This window comes from Salvelinus alpinus, chromosome 3 (genome assembly GCF_045679555.1).
Source record: "Salvelinus alpinus chromosome 3, SLU_Salpinus.1, whole genome shotgun sequence".
Classification (NCBI taxonomy): domain Eukaryota; kingdom Metazoa; phylum Chordata; class Actinopteri; order Salmoniformes; family Salmonidae; genus Salvelinus; species Salvelinus alpinus.
In genome coordinates, this window is record NC_092088.1 from 38,097,080 (window position 1) to 38,112,383 (window position 15,304).

General features: G+C 42.3%; 1 pseudogene; it reads left to right on the plus strand.

Moving 5' to 3' along the window:
- Positions 1-2,568: 2,568 nt before the first annotated feature.
- LOC139570648 (myopalladin-like) overlaps positions 2,569-15,304 on the plus strand; it is a 32,492-nt pseudogene continuing 19,756 nt past the window's right edge.

The following is a 15,304-nucleotide window of genomic DNA, read 5'->3' on the forward strand; positions in this document are numbered from 1 at the left end:
TTTATATTATCACCCGTGGAATCACTGGGGGTTGGTGGCAGCAGTAGGATCTTGTGGGCAGAGTAATGATGGACTAATGACACCAGGCAGAGTTTCTCTTTGAAAGTTAATTAGTACTGTGAATAAAGGCTTTTCACTGACAAGCTTAAACGATGCAGGGGAAAGGAGAACATCAACACCCTCAACACAAGACACTCAGGTGCAGGTAATTGTTGCATTCATTAAGTGGTAATTACTGTGTTAGTATCAAAGAAGAGGTCCAGCAGCATGCCTTTATTTCAGTGATCTCTCTTGAACAATGCTTGATCTTTGTTTTGTTTATTAATGCTGATAAATGTGTGCACGCATGTCTGAGCTGAATGATGCGGTATGTGTATATAATCATTAGTCAAGATATTTGAGATCAAATGGTGACACGGCTCTATGATAATTCCCCTTCAGCTAGTTCACAGAGAGCACTTACAGTGCTGTTAATAAACACCAGTAATCTGCTGTGTTAACCCTAGTGTGTCGGAGGCCCAACAAGGGGCTTTTAATTCAGTGGAGTGGTCGGTCTTTGACAGGTGTTTCACTTCCGGAGGAGGAATCCCTTTCCAGAACGCCCCCACTGGCCAATGAGCTGGGATGCCACTCAGGCACATTGTCCTGGTCACCCCAAAATAACTTGCGACTAGTGTGCTGACAAATGTTACTACTTTTACTGGTGACAGGTTGCCCTAGCTACTTGCCTCCATATTTTCCAGTAAACTCCAAGGTTAACTCTGTGCTATAAATTGGGAATCCATCCGGGCCAGCTGCCCCGTGTCCACATTTTCCCAGGTGGCCACCACTGGAAGACTGGAATCCCCTCTCTTTGCGCACTGGTGCGCTCCAATGTTTACCGCCAGCTCCAGCCGGGGACCGCTGGGGTTTATTTGAAGGTAAAACGCCCAACCCCAATTACCTCTTGTTCATTGACCCTCATTTGGGTTCATACATCAACTGCATATTTTTTTATATATATATATTTTTTAACCTTTATTTAACTAGGCAAGTCAGTTAAGAACAAATTCTTATTTACAATGACAGCCTAGCAGGGAACAGTGGTTTTACTGCCTTGTTCAGGGGCAGAATTTTTATCTTGTCAGCTCGGGGATTCGATCCAGCAGCCTTTTGGTTATTGGCCCAACGCTCTAACCACTAGGCTACTTGCTGCCCCACATTAATTGGTGTGTACAGTAAACTCAAAGTCTGACATAAACCTACTTCATTGGTCAAGCATGGGCTTATATCATTGAATTTGAAGTGACTTATGTGTTTTATTAATTCTACCATGGACCTGGGTAGGTAGTGCTGCTGATTTAAGCCAGGGTCTGTATTTCCAGTCTGTGAGTGGGGTGATGTAGTGTTTTTCAAAGTGTTCAGTATCACCCTCATAAACTCGCACAAAATGATTTGTATGTGTCATTTGAGTTTTGGTAGGTGATCAAGTCCTTGTTGAGTGCACAGGAGGACTGTTTTTTTGTTTGTTTTTCATGTAAACTGAGCACTTACTATAATTAGATATGACATGGTGGGCTTGGAGGCTGTTTGCAAAGGATTCACGTACACAGCAGCTGCAGGTCTATTAGAAGGGCATTGCTGCCTCTCTTAATTGCACAGATTTGAGTGTCAGTAGCATCTGTGTACCATATCCCATTTCTGGATTCAATAACTACTCAGAGCCAAAAAGTTGTTTAAAGGCTGGACATGATGAAAGAAACGTATCTTAAATGCACTGAAAGAAGCTACTCTTGTCCAAGTTGGGCAAGATCCAATGTTCATGCATGAAACTAATCTCTGTCTGGGGCCACGGAGTTTAAGATGTTTTGAAATTAAAATAGAGTACTATTTTAAGTCGTATTGAATGCATCGTGGTTTCAAACTGGGTTAACACATTTTTCTGCATTGGCAGGCTTTTGTTATTATTCAAATGGGAAAGGTGCTCTAGAGTCTTTTTTTTGGGGGGGGGGGGTAATGAATATAGAAACAAGATATTTTTTTATGTCATTGAAACAATTAGTCATATTGAGCAGTTGCACTCACTAGTCTAGGTTTGTTGCTGTGCCCTTATTCCAAGCCATGTGGTTGCTTGCTGATTTTTGTGGGAGAATTATGATCCAACGAATGTTGAGCCCAGCAAACCGATTCCAAAGAAAGACAGTTTTTTGGGGGGTGATATTTGTGCATGGTATACTGTGCATTTTCATTGCAATTGAAAGAACGAAGATTGGGGACAGCAAGGTAGTAATGAATCCTAAAATAGGAATTTATTATGACCCATAAGTGGAACACAGATTGTTATTGAATTATTTGAGATTACTTGCAAAGTATTCTGTGATCTTACCAATATTGCATTATTTCTGTCAAATATTCAATGAATGTAGAAGCGTTGATTTATTTTAAGTTTCTAAATGATTCATGTCTGAACTAATTTAAATGGAAGTGTAATTATGAATTTTCACAGGGGGAATACATTATGCACTGACACACTAAAATGAAACAGTCACAATCAAGTTAAAGATTGAAACCCTCTTATTTCCCAACAGCATGCAAGAGAACAATGTGAACCAGCCTACATCATTGTCTCAGCTCTTGAGAGAGAACTACTTGGCCTAAGCGCGGGCGCACCAGAGACACAGCGCCATGAGCCATTCCGACTCCTCGCGGCACCTGGTCTACGCGCCCCTCAAAGGCAAGGCGGAGGACTCCGCGGGGCAGGACAAGCCCCAACCCCAGTTCCCAGGCCTCTCAGCCTTCCTGAGCCAGGAAGAACTGGATAAGAGTGTCAACCTGGCCTGTCAGGCTATCGGACACGAGGCCCGCGAGGAGAGGACAGAGTTCAAGGCCCCGGTCGCCCCTTCTGTCACCTCCACTGCATCCAACACTCCCGACACCCAGCCTGACCTGGAACTAAAAGAACCCCGACCAACACACGCGACATTCTTCCCAGAGAGACGGTCATTCTCACCTCTGTCCATACAGGACAATGTGATAAGGATAGACAAACAGATATATCAGCCATCCCAACTGTCCATTCAGGACAACGCAATAAGGACCGACAGACAGAAATATCCACTGTCCCAACCATCCATCCAGGACAACGACATGAGGACAGACAGACAGACGTTCCCACCGTCCATCATCCAGGACATTACAATGAAGAACAACTGGGTGACCAGGGAGGCCTTTGAGGACTTTAAGAGGCCAGGGGCTAGGGGGATGAACACTCCAGCGTACGGCCTGGGGACCCAGTCCAAGAAGGAGTTCCTCAACAAGGCAGCAGACTTCATCGAGGAGCTCTCCTCTCTGTTCAAGGCTAACAGCTCCAAAAGGATACGGCCCAGATCATGCAAAACTCATAGGAGCAGAGCAAACAAGGGTCAAGTGGATGGGAGCGTTTACTCCCTGAATGCAGACGACAGGGAACGAACCATTCTTCTCCAAGACTTCGAAATGGAGATGGAGAGGCCTACTAATCCTTTCAGCATTCAGCCATCAGAAGTCCAGGGTTTGGGCATGGAACCAGGGTTTGGGCACACTTACTTCCCCATGCAGGACTGGAGGACTACTGAGGAGCAGTATGATGACTCTGGGGTGCTGGAGGCGGATGGGCTGGATGAGGCTGAAAGCCCTGCCCTGGTGGAGGTCACCCCCGGGGTGTACACAGCCGACCCCATCTGTGAGCCCCCTCACTTCATCCAAAAACTGAAAAGCAGGGAGGTGCTGGAGGGCAGCAAGGTACAGCTGGACTGCATTGTTCGAGGACTCCCCATGCCCGAAGTCCGGTAAGGCTACCCAGATGGTCAACCTCACTGAATGTTAGTGTTTTTGTAGCCAAAGTTTAATATCCTCTTAATTTAAAGGATATCTTCACTTTATTTTTAATTTTTTTATTAATACCTCTATTTTTACATTTCGTCTGAAAGAAGTTTATGGGGCAAAGAGGAACTGTCATCCGTAGTTAAAATTTGTTTAAATAGCCACTGCTAACTTTAGCTAATGCTATCTAAAAAAACTATGTGTGTTACAGTGGCTAAAGTCAGCTTAAAGGCCAAGTGCAGTCAAATTTCAAAGTTGTGTAACATATTATACAACAGCTGATGAAACTAACACTGTAAAAGTGTGACAACATTTGATCAGTGTTAATTCCTGATAGTTGCTTGTTGAAAATTCAATCTACACAGGACCTTCTAATCAGCAGGTTTGCATAGGCAAGGGTTTCAGCTTTCCATAGTGACATCACCATGCAGTCAATTGGTTAATAGACCAATAACAAAGAGAGTTCCAAACCTGTCAGCCAATAACAGCTAGTTTTCGCCTCCCCACTCAGACCACGCAGACGGTCCTAGCAAAATTCTTGCTTGAGAAAGTTTTTTTTGCTAAAAAGCTACTTTTGCCCATTTTAATGGAACTCTATTACAGTAAGGTAATTGCTACCCAGAAATTATATTGATATAACAATGGCTGCATTGGGCCTTTAAAGGGCCCCCACAGAAGAAGTTGCCGCCACTCTTTTGATGTAATTTCCTGTCCTATAGAGGAAACACGTTTAGGCTTCACCTACGAAGAATGACGAAGGTTACTTGTACATACTCACGAATTGGGTATGGGAATTTCCACTTGGAGTTGATAAATATTTTAAAAATAGGGCACTGTCAGCTGTGAGTATAGCTACTGTAGCTAGTAGGGCTGGGAATTGCCAGGGACCTCACGATACAATATTATCACGATACTTAGGTGCAGATTTTGTTGTGCTACAGCCTGAATTTAAAATTTATAAAATTTTGTTTTTGTGTCACAGATCTACACACAATACCCCATAATGTCAAAGTGGAATTATGTTTTTAGAAATGTTTACTAATTAATAAAAAATGAAAAGGAGAAATGTCTTGAGTCACTAAGTATTCAACCCCTTTGTTATGGCACACCTAAATAACTTCAGGAGTAAAAATGTGCTTAACAAGTCAGATAATAAGTTGCATGGACTAACTCTGTGTGCAATAATGGTGTTTAACATGCTTTTTGAATGACTACCCCATCTCTGTACTCCACACATACAATTATCTGTAAGGCCACTCAGTCAAGCAGTGAATTTCAAGCACAGATTCAACGACAAAGAACAGGGAGGTTTTTCATTGCCTCTCAAAGTAGGGCACCTATTGGTAGATGGATAAACATTTGAATATCCCTTTGAGCATGGTGAAGTATACACCCAGTCACTACAAAGATACAGGCGTCCTTCATAACTCAGTTGACAGAGAGGAAGGAAACCGCTCAGGGATTTCAACATGAGGCCAATGGTGATTTTAAACCAGTTAGAGTTAAATGGCTGTGATGGGAGAAACCTGAGGATGGATCAAAAACATTGTAGTTACTCTACAATGCTAACCTAAATGACAGAGTGAAAAGAAGGAAGCCTGTACATAATACAAATATTCCAAAACATACATCCTGTTTGAAATAAAGCACTAAAGTAATACTGCAAAAAATGTGGCAAAGAAATTAATACAAAGCATCATGTTTGGGGCAAATCCAACACAACGCATCATTGAGTACCAGTCTTCTATTTTCAAGCATGGTGGTGGCTGCATCATGTTATGGGTATGCTTGTCATCGGCAAGGACTAGGGAGTTTTTTAGGATAAAAAGAAAAGGAACAGAGCTAAGCACAGGCAAAGTCCTAGAGGAAAACCTGGTTCAGTCTGCTTTTCAACAGACACTGGGATACAAATCCACATTTCAGCACGACCATAACCTTAAACTCAAGGCCAAATATACACTGGAGTTACTTACCAAGATGACGCTAACTGTTCCTGAGTGGCCTAGTTACAGTTTTGATTTAATTCGGCTTGAAAATCTATGTCAAGACTTGAAAATGGCTGTCAAGCAATGATCTGTGGTGGGAAAAGTAACAAATTGTCATACTTGAGTAAAAGTAAAGATACCTTAATCGAAAATTACTCAAGTAAAAGTTAGTCACCCAGTAAAATTCTACTTAAGTATCAAAAGTAAAGGGTGCACTATTTTCTTGTTTTTTAAATTTCCAGATAGCCAGGGGCACACTCCAACACTCAGACATAATTTACTACAAAACATTTGTGTTTAGTGAGTCCGCCAGATCAGAGGTAATAGGGATGACCAGGGATGTTCTCTTGATAAGTGAGTGAATTGGACCATTTTCCTCTCCTGCTAAGTATCCAAAATGATTGGCTACAATGACTTTGCTCATGATCATGCGGGTGCAAATTACATGTAACTGTAAGTTCCTTGTATTTTCATTATCTGGATAGACACTTGTGGTTTCTAGCTCGTTACATTTCTAGCTCCAACTTGTAAGTCGCTCTGGATAAGAGCGTCTGCTAAATGACTTAAATGTAAATGTAAATGTAGCTAACGTTACACCAATCAAAGCAGTGGAGTATACAGTGCATTCGGAAAGTATTCAGACCCCTTTACTTTTTCCACATTTTGTTACGTTACAGCCTTATTCTGAAATTGATTAAATCGTTTTTTCCCCACATCAATCTACATACAATACCCCATAATAACTAAGCAAAAACAGGTTTTAAAATGAATGGAAATATCCCATTTACATAAGAATTCAGACCCTTTAAGCAGTACTTTGTTGAAACACCTTTGGCAGCAATTACAGTCTTGAGTCTTCTTGGGTATGACGCTTCAAGCTTGGCACACCTGTATTTGGGGAGTATCTCCCATTCGTCTCTGCAGATCCTCTCAAGCTCTGCCAAGTTGGATGAGGAGTGTTGCTGCACAGCTATTTTCAGGTCTCTCCAGAGATGTTCGATCGGGTTCAAGTCTGGGCTGTGGCTGAGCCACTCAAGGACATTGAGACTTGTCCCGAAGCCCCTCCTGCATTGTCTTGACTGTGTGCTTAGTGTCATTGTCCTGTTGGAAGGTGAACCTTCGGCCCCAGTCTGAGGTCCTGAGTGCTCTGGAGCAGGTTTTCATCAAGGATCTCTCTGAACTTTGCTCCGGTCATCTTTCCCTCGATTCTGACTAGTCTCCCAGTCCCTGCCGCTGAAAAACATCCCCACAGCATGATGCTGACACCACCATGCTTCACCGTAGGGATGGTGCCAGGTTTCCTCCAGATGTGACGCTTGGCATTCAGGCCAAGGAGTTCAAACTTGGTTTCATCAAGAGAGTCCTTTAGGTGCCTTTTGGCAAACTCCAAGCAGGCTGTCATGTGCCTTTTACTGAAGAGTGGCTTCCATTTGGCCACTCTACCATAACGGCCTGATTGGTGGAGTGCTGCAGAGATGGTTATCCTTCTGGAAGGTTCTCCCAACTCCACAGAGGAACTCTGGAGCTTTGTCAGAGTGACCATTGGTTTCTTGGTCACCTCCCTGACCAAGGCCCTTCTCCCCCGATTGCTCAGTTTGCCCGTGTTGCTAGCTCTAAGAAGAGTCTTGGTAGTTCCATACTTCTTCCATTTAAGAATGATGGAGGCCACTGTGTTCTTGGGGACCTTCAATGCTGCAGAAATGTCTTGGTACCCTTCCCCAGATCTGTGCATCGACACAATCCTGTCTCCGAGCTCTACAGACAATTGCTTCGACCTCATGGCATGGTTTTTGCTCTGACATGCACTGTCAACTGTGGGACCTAATATAGACAGGTGTGTGCCTTTCCAAATCATGTCCAATCAATTGAATTTACCACAGGTGGACTCCAAGTTGTAGAAACATCTCAGGGATGATCAATGGAAACAGGATGCACCTGAGCTCAATTTCAAGTCTCATAGCAAAGGGGCTGAATATTTATGTAAATAAGGTATTTCTTTTTTTGTCTTTGCAAAAAATCTAAAAACCTGTTTTTGTCATTATGGGGTACTGTGTGTAGATTGCTGATATTATTATTTTTTTAAATCCATTTTAGAATAAGGGGTTTGTATACTTTCCGAAGGCAATGTATGAGCCTGAAAACAGGAGATTACTCACCACATAGCAGGATCTGAGTACAATTTGATTATTTTACTGTTGAAGACATTATTAAAAAAAACATTTTATTTAACCTTTATTTAACTAGGCAAGTCAGGTTAAGAACAAATTCTTATTTACAATGACGGCCTACCCCGGCCAAACCCGGACGACGCTGGGCCAATTGTGTGCGGCCCTATGAGACTCCCAATCACGGCCGGATGTGATGCAGCCTGGATGCGAACCAGGTACTGCAGTGCTGGGATGCAGTGTCTTGGACCACTGCGCCACTCGGGAGCCCAATCTAAATGGACATATGAAAAAAGTGCAGGAATCAAGGGTGAGTGACCAATAAGATGCAAAGTGAGACAATTAAGATATTCAGAATGTTGTTGACATTGTCGAATATGAACACCAGTATTTTTGCTGGAGTAGCTATTAAACACATTTTGAAATGTATAGCTTTCTTTTGTTTCAAAGAAAAGAAGGCCAGTAAGAAAATCTGTTTTTACAGGTATTTTGTAAATGATCTCATGGTAATATTTGCTTGTTTGGGCTTGAATTTGCAAATATTCAGATATGCCTCGGGGTATTCATAATACTGAGCTGGTATTTACATACTGATACCCAGTGGACTCCAGTACTTTTAGTGAGAGGGTACAGTAAACTCAGAAGTGTCACAATTCCTAAGTATAGATCATCTATTGGGTAGACAATAAAACTGTCACTGTGTTTGTCATAAGATATATTGATTGTGACAATGCTCTGTGTGGGGTAGTCAAGACAAAGTTTGCCATTTTCTAAGACGTCAAGGGAGATCTGCATGTTTGACAGGTGATTTTAGCAAACGGCTGACAAAGTGCTGTGTGTATTCTGTTTTATGTCTGTGACATTAGATCATTGCAGTGTTTGTGTGCGGCACTCTAAATGCCAGTGGGTTTTCATCAGCTCATAATAATGTTCTTAAATATCTGAACACAGATTGTGGCCTATTTGCCAATAAATAACAGTAACAGAATGTGGTATAGTAGTTTGAACCGTTGTTCAAAGATTCCTGCTTGAATTGATAGACAAAGAGAGGTCACCTGAGCGGTCAGAATAAGCAGGGGCCAGCTGAAGCTCCCACTAGACAATGCTGACCTACTGACACGCTCCTGCCACGGATGTTTCTCTCCACCATTTTGGGACTGGCAGTGGCACTGAGCACATGAGTGTCTTGTGGTGGAATGGAATTGGCTGAGTTGATAGAAACGTTAAAGTAGGACTTAGTAAAACAGTTGATATGATAGGTGTGTATTTGAAATGTTATATTGTGTTTTATGTCAGTTCTTGGTGCTATTATGTTGTCTAATTTATTTGTATTATGTGAATGGTGTCAATGTATTAAGGATCTATAGATTGTCCTTGTATTGTGCTTGTGTATGAGTTCATGTTTTGCTCACTCTCCACGCTAGATGTTTTAGCATTATCAGTATATTAAGGAGCGTTTTCCTCTTCGCTTAGTATTTCATATGGTGTGTCATGTAATTTTGTTAGAGCTTGGCACTGTACACAGTTGCTATCTGTCTGTTGGTGTGTTAACTTGGGTTTGTTCTTGATGTCGTGGTTATGTTCTCTCAGTATTAAAACTAGAATCCTTAGTTGCTACATCCATTTTGACTTGTAAATTAATTATATATACTCACTGATATATCTTATAAATGCCTCATGAGCTTGGTTCAACTGTCGTACCCCATCAGAACCCAAAATACAAGCTTTTTTTACTACAATGTTTTTGAACAATGTAAATGTAAACAAACACTGTATAGCCTCAAAACATGGTTACAACTATCATTTTGATATCATGAAGGGTCAGTCCTTGCACCCATATATGTCTATTCATTTGAAAGTGGTTACATTTCTCCAGGCCCCTGCCTCCGCTTTTTACCAAAACAAAGGCATGGTGACCGCTTTGTTATTGTTTCAATTAAGGATTCTAGCTTTAAGTGTGCTCTGTATCACCTCCTAGGATATAGTAGCTCTGGTGTGTCAAGGAATGGTATTGTGCGTATTCTCAGTCTGTTTAATATTGTGTGTATGCGATTGGGACACCCAGTCATAGCCTCCCTAGGCTTTGGGGCGTTCTGTTGGGGGGGACTTTCCTCTCTAGGGCTGGAGTCTGGAGGGAAAATAGCCTTGACAGATGCAGCAGCCAGGCAGTCTAGTAGAGATTAGCTACTCGACTACTCATACTTTCAAATTAGACCCTTACTCATTAGAACTGACATGCTTTGCCAGATGGACCTTAGGCAGCACATTCCAGGCGATGTCTCCTATATGTCAATTGCGCCCAAGTATCAGCCACACATCAGGAGTAAAGTGGGTGATTGCATCAGGGACATTTTGGACACTGGATCATCTTTCTTGATAACAATCTCAATTGGGATTTTCTATCTTCTCTAGGGGGCACACCAAAGAGTACCACCTCTCTTTGGAATAAACTCAAACCTTTGCTGAACTATCCAGCAAATCCTTTTGATAGGCTCCCTGGTTTGTTAGAGATTGGGTAGCAGACTTGCAATCCTAGAAAAGGGTTCAGAACATCCTCCGCTTATACTGTGTATTGCATGCTGATTTGTTTGATTTTAAACTTTGTCGAATATTGAGTGAAAGAGAGCGACCTGTCTCTACGTATTTTACTGGTTTGTGACTCACTGACACCGCCCCTGGTTAGAGGGGAATAAAGCAGCTCAAGAGTTAACACACACAGGAGAAGATAAACATGGAGATGTACATGGGGATGGTTTTTGTAGTCACGCATCCTATGCACATAAACTCAGCGAGAAAAGAAACGTCCATTTTTCAGGACCCTGTCGTTCAAAGATAATTCGTAAAAATCCAAGTAACTTCACAGATCTTCAGTGTAAAGATTTTAAACACTGTTTCCCATGCTTGTTCAATGAACCATAAACAATTAATGAACATGCACCTGTGGAACGGTCGTTAAGACACGAACAGCCTACAACGGTAGGCAATTAAGGTCACAGTTATGAAAACTTAGGACACTAAAGAGGCCTTTCTACTGACTCTGAAAAACACCAACAGAAAGATACCCAGGGTCCCTGCTCATCTGCGTGAATGTGCCTTAGGCATGCTGCAAGGAGGCATGAGGACTGGGGATGTGGCCAGGGCAATAAATTGCAATGTCTGTACTGTGAGACGCCTAAGACAGCGCTACAGGGAGACAGGATGGACAGCTGATCGTCCTCGCAGTAAGGCAGGTCCTCACCAGACATCACCGGCAACAACGTCGCCTATGGGCACAAACCCATCGTCGCTGGACCAGACAGGACTGGCAAAAAGTGCTCTTCACTGACGAGTCGCGGTTTTGTCTCACCAGGGGTGATGGTCGGATTCACGTTTATCGTCGAAGGAATGAGCGTTACACCGAGGCCTGTACTCTGGAGCTGGATCGATTTGGAAGTGGAGGGTCCGTCATGGTCTCGGGCGGTGTGTCACAGCATCATCGGACTGAGCTTGTTGTCATTGCAGGCAATCTCCATGCTGTGCCATACAGGGAAGACATCCTCCTCCCTCATGTGGTACCCTTCCTGCAGGCTCCATCCTGACATGACCCTCCAGCATGACAATGCCACCAGCCATACTGCTCGTTCTGTGCGTGATTTCCTGCAAGACAGGAATGTCAGTGTTCTGCCATGGCCAGCGAAGATCCCAGATCTCAATCCCATTGAGCACGTCTGGGACCTGTTGGATCGGAGGGTGGCGGCTAGGGCCATTCCACCCAGAAATGTCCGGGAACTTGCAGATGCCTTGGTGGAAGAGTGGGGTAACATCTCACAGCAAGAACTGGCAAATCTGGTGCAGTCCATGAGGAGGAGATGCACTGCAGTACTTAATGCAGCTGGTGGCCACACCAGATACTGACTGTTACTTTTGATTTTGACCCCCCCTTTGTTCAGGGACACATTATTCAATTTCTGTTAGTCACAAGTCTGTGGAACTTGTTCAGTTAATGTCTGTTGTTGAACCTTGTCATGTTCAAACAAATATTTACACATGTTAAGTTTGCTGAGAATAAAAGCAGTTGACAGTGAGAGGACATTTTTTTTTTTCTGAGTTTATGTGTACCCACACTCAGACTGGAATAACACCGTTCAGGTAATATTTACTCCCTTGGAGGGTGTGGGTCAAGCTGGCTAGCCAAGCAGGGCCTGGAGAGACTGCATAGCTAGAGCGGGCACAGTGTTGAGACACATGGCTATTGTCCAATTTGGCTGAAGCCATGAGCTGAAGGAGATGTCGATCTCTCACCTGAGTGGGAGAAATGGTAAGGATGGGTGAGAGTCAGACCGCACAGCTCCAGCCAGACATAAACAATAACACACACGCTAGAAATTAGTCCCACAGCGCTCTCGGCAGGGGGATTCTGTAACTGAGTATTTATATTTGACTGCATAGTCTCAACTTATTTATATATTTTTTCTATGTATGCAGAACATTCATTCATGCTGGATCGTTTAGGCCCATAGGTGTCTGAAGGCTTTGTAGCTGACTTATATATATGTCTGGTGACCTCTGCTAAGAGATCGCATAGACACCCTTTGTCTACATGTCTATCTGATATATTTTACACTGCATCATTGCCTCATCGTCCCAAAATAGATCTACAGTACAGAGACATGGTGGCTGGTCGGCTTTTTAGTACACAGGGTACGAGAGGATACCAGTTAGTACAGTAATAAAGGGTTAGTATTTGGCCGTTAAATCATCTCTGATTTAACAAGTGTCTTTATGGAGTTGCCAATCTAGCAGAACAAGGACTCCATCGATGTCATACTGGAAATACTAGCCAATTTTTACACGAAGCCTGAAAGACAACATCATGTAAATTCACACTTGAACATCTTTATCTGAATATTGTAGTAGAGAATACAAAACTATAAATAGTTTTGCTATATCAAATCTGTAAACTTTTGGGGGTATTTACAGAAAATCGTTAAGTTAGTTGAGGTGGTTTTAAACTAGTTACAGTCAGGAACAGTAGTGTATATTTTTCATCTTCAGAACATCATTCATTTAGATTTTACATCAATCGCTATTGGCATATAGCAAGTGGTAACTACGGGCTCATTTGGCATGGTAAGTGGTGTGGTGGTGACTTGTTTTAAGGTGTAAGAGAGCTCACCAGAACTTCTTCCCCTGACCTGATTGTAGCTACACTTACTTGTCGTTGGACAGACATACATAATGGGAGGGAGCTGGGTCAAGACACTCATCACATACACTAAGGAGTTATGACTGGAAGAGAGTTGCCAATACAGAAAAGTTTTTTTTATTTTTTCATTTTGTCAACTCAACTTGATCTTCATTTAACTTACAATGAGTGTACAAAACATTAGGAACACCTGCTCTTTTTCCCTGACAGACTGACCAGGTGAATCCAGGTGGAAGCTATGATCCCTTATTGATGTCACCTGTTAAATCCACTTGAATCACTGTAGATGATTTTTAGGAGACAGGTTAAAGAAGGATTTTTAAGCCTTGAGACAATTGAGACATGGATTTTGTATGTGTGCCATTCAGAGGGTTAACAGGCAAGACCAAAGTTTTAAGTGCCTTTGAATGGGGTATGGTATTAGGTGCCAGGCGCACCAGTTTGAGTGTGTCAAGAACTGCAACGCTTCTGGGTTTTTCACGCTCAACAGTTTCCCATGTGTATCGGGAATGGTCCACCACCCTAGGACATCCAGCCAACTTGACACAACTCTGGGAAGCATTGAAGTCGAAAGGGGATGCGACTCTGTGTTCCTACTGTTTTGTACACTCAGTGTATACTTTGAAGTTGGAAGCAGTTAGATGTTATACAGTGATTATGCACAATGGGCTGAATACCTAATGTGATGACACTAAAATGAGCATATGTATTGTGTGGCTTTCCAGGTGGTTTTGTGAGGGGAAGGAGCTGGAGAACTGCCCTGACATTCAGATCATCAACAACGGCGAGTTGCACTCTCTGATCATTGCCGAGGCATTCGAGGAAGACACAGGGCGGTACTCTTGCTTTGCATCCAACTTCTACGGCACAGACTCTACGTCTGCCGAGATCTACGTCGAAGGTGACCAAGAGTGCACCGTCACATAAATACTTACTATACAACCTAAAAAGTATTACTGCTGATTAATTAGTATCTCCTCTGGTATAAATGTTTAATTTTAAGTTAAAACATTAATATAGACAATCATACTAGGATCATCCCTACTAGTGTGCTGCATATCACCCTCTTTTATATGTTATACAGGTGCCTCCTCTACAGATTCGGAGGGGGAACAACATTGTGAACTTGCACAGTGAGTACTCTTCCTCTACTCAAAATATAATTGGAAAACATTTAATTGGGTAGTAAAAGCAAGCTCAAAGGTTTACATTCTGTAATGTAACAGGCCTCAGTGTAGCACATACGGTGCCTTCAGAAAGTATTCACGCCCCTTGACTTTTTCCACATTTTGTTGTGTTACAGCCTGAATTTAAAATTGATTAAATTGATATTTTTTGTCACTGGCCTACACACAATAACCCATAATGTCAAAGTTGAATTATGTTTTTAGAATTTTTTACAAATTAATAAAAAATGAAATGCTGACATGTCTTGAGTCACTAAGCATTCAACCCCTTTGTTATGACAAGCTAAATCAGTTCAGGAGTAAAAATGTGCTTAACAAGTCACATAATAAGTTGCATGGACTCACTCTGTGGGCAATAATAGTGTTTAACATGATTTTTGAATGACTACCTCATCTTTGTACCCCACACATACAAGGCCACTCAGTCGAGCAACGAATTTCAAACAGATTCGACCACTAAGACCAGGGAGGTTTTCCATTGCCTCGCAAAGAAGGGCACCTATGGGTAAAAAAAGCTAACATTGAATATCCCTTTGAGCATGGTGAATATATTAATTACACTTTGGGGGATGTATCAATTCACCCAGTCACTACAAAGATACAGGCATCCTTCCTAACTCAGTTGCCGTAGAGGAAGGAAACCGCCCAGGGATTTTACTATTAGGCCAATGGTGACTTCAAAACAGTTACAGAGTTTAATGGCTGTGATAGGAGAACTGAGGATGGCTCAACAACATTGTATTTACTCCACAGTACTAACCTAATTGACAGAGTGAAAAGAAGGAAGCCTGTACAAAATAAAAATATTCCAAAACATGCCTTTGTTTGCAAAAAGGCACTAACGTATTACTGCAAAAAAGCAATTCACTTTTTGTCCTGAATACAAAGTGTTGTGTTTGGGGCAAATCCAATACAACACATTACTGAGGACCACTCTCCATA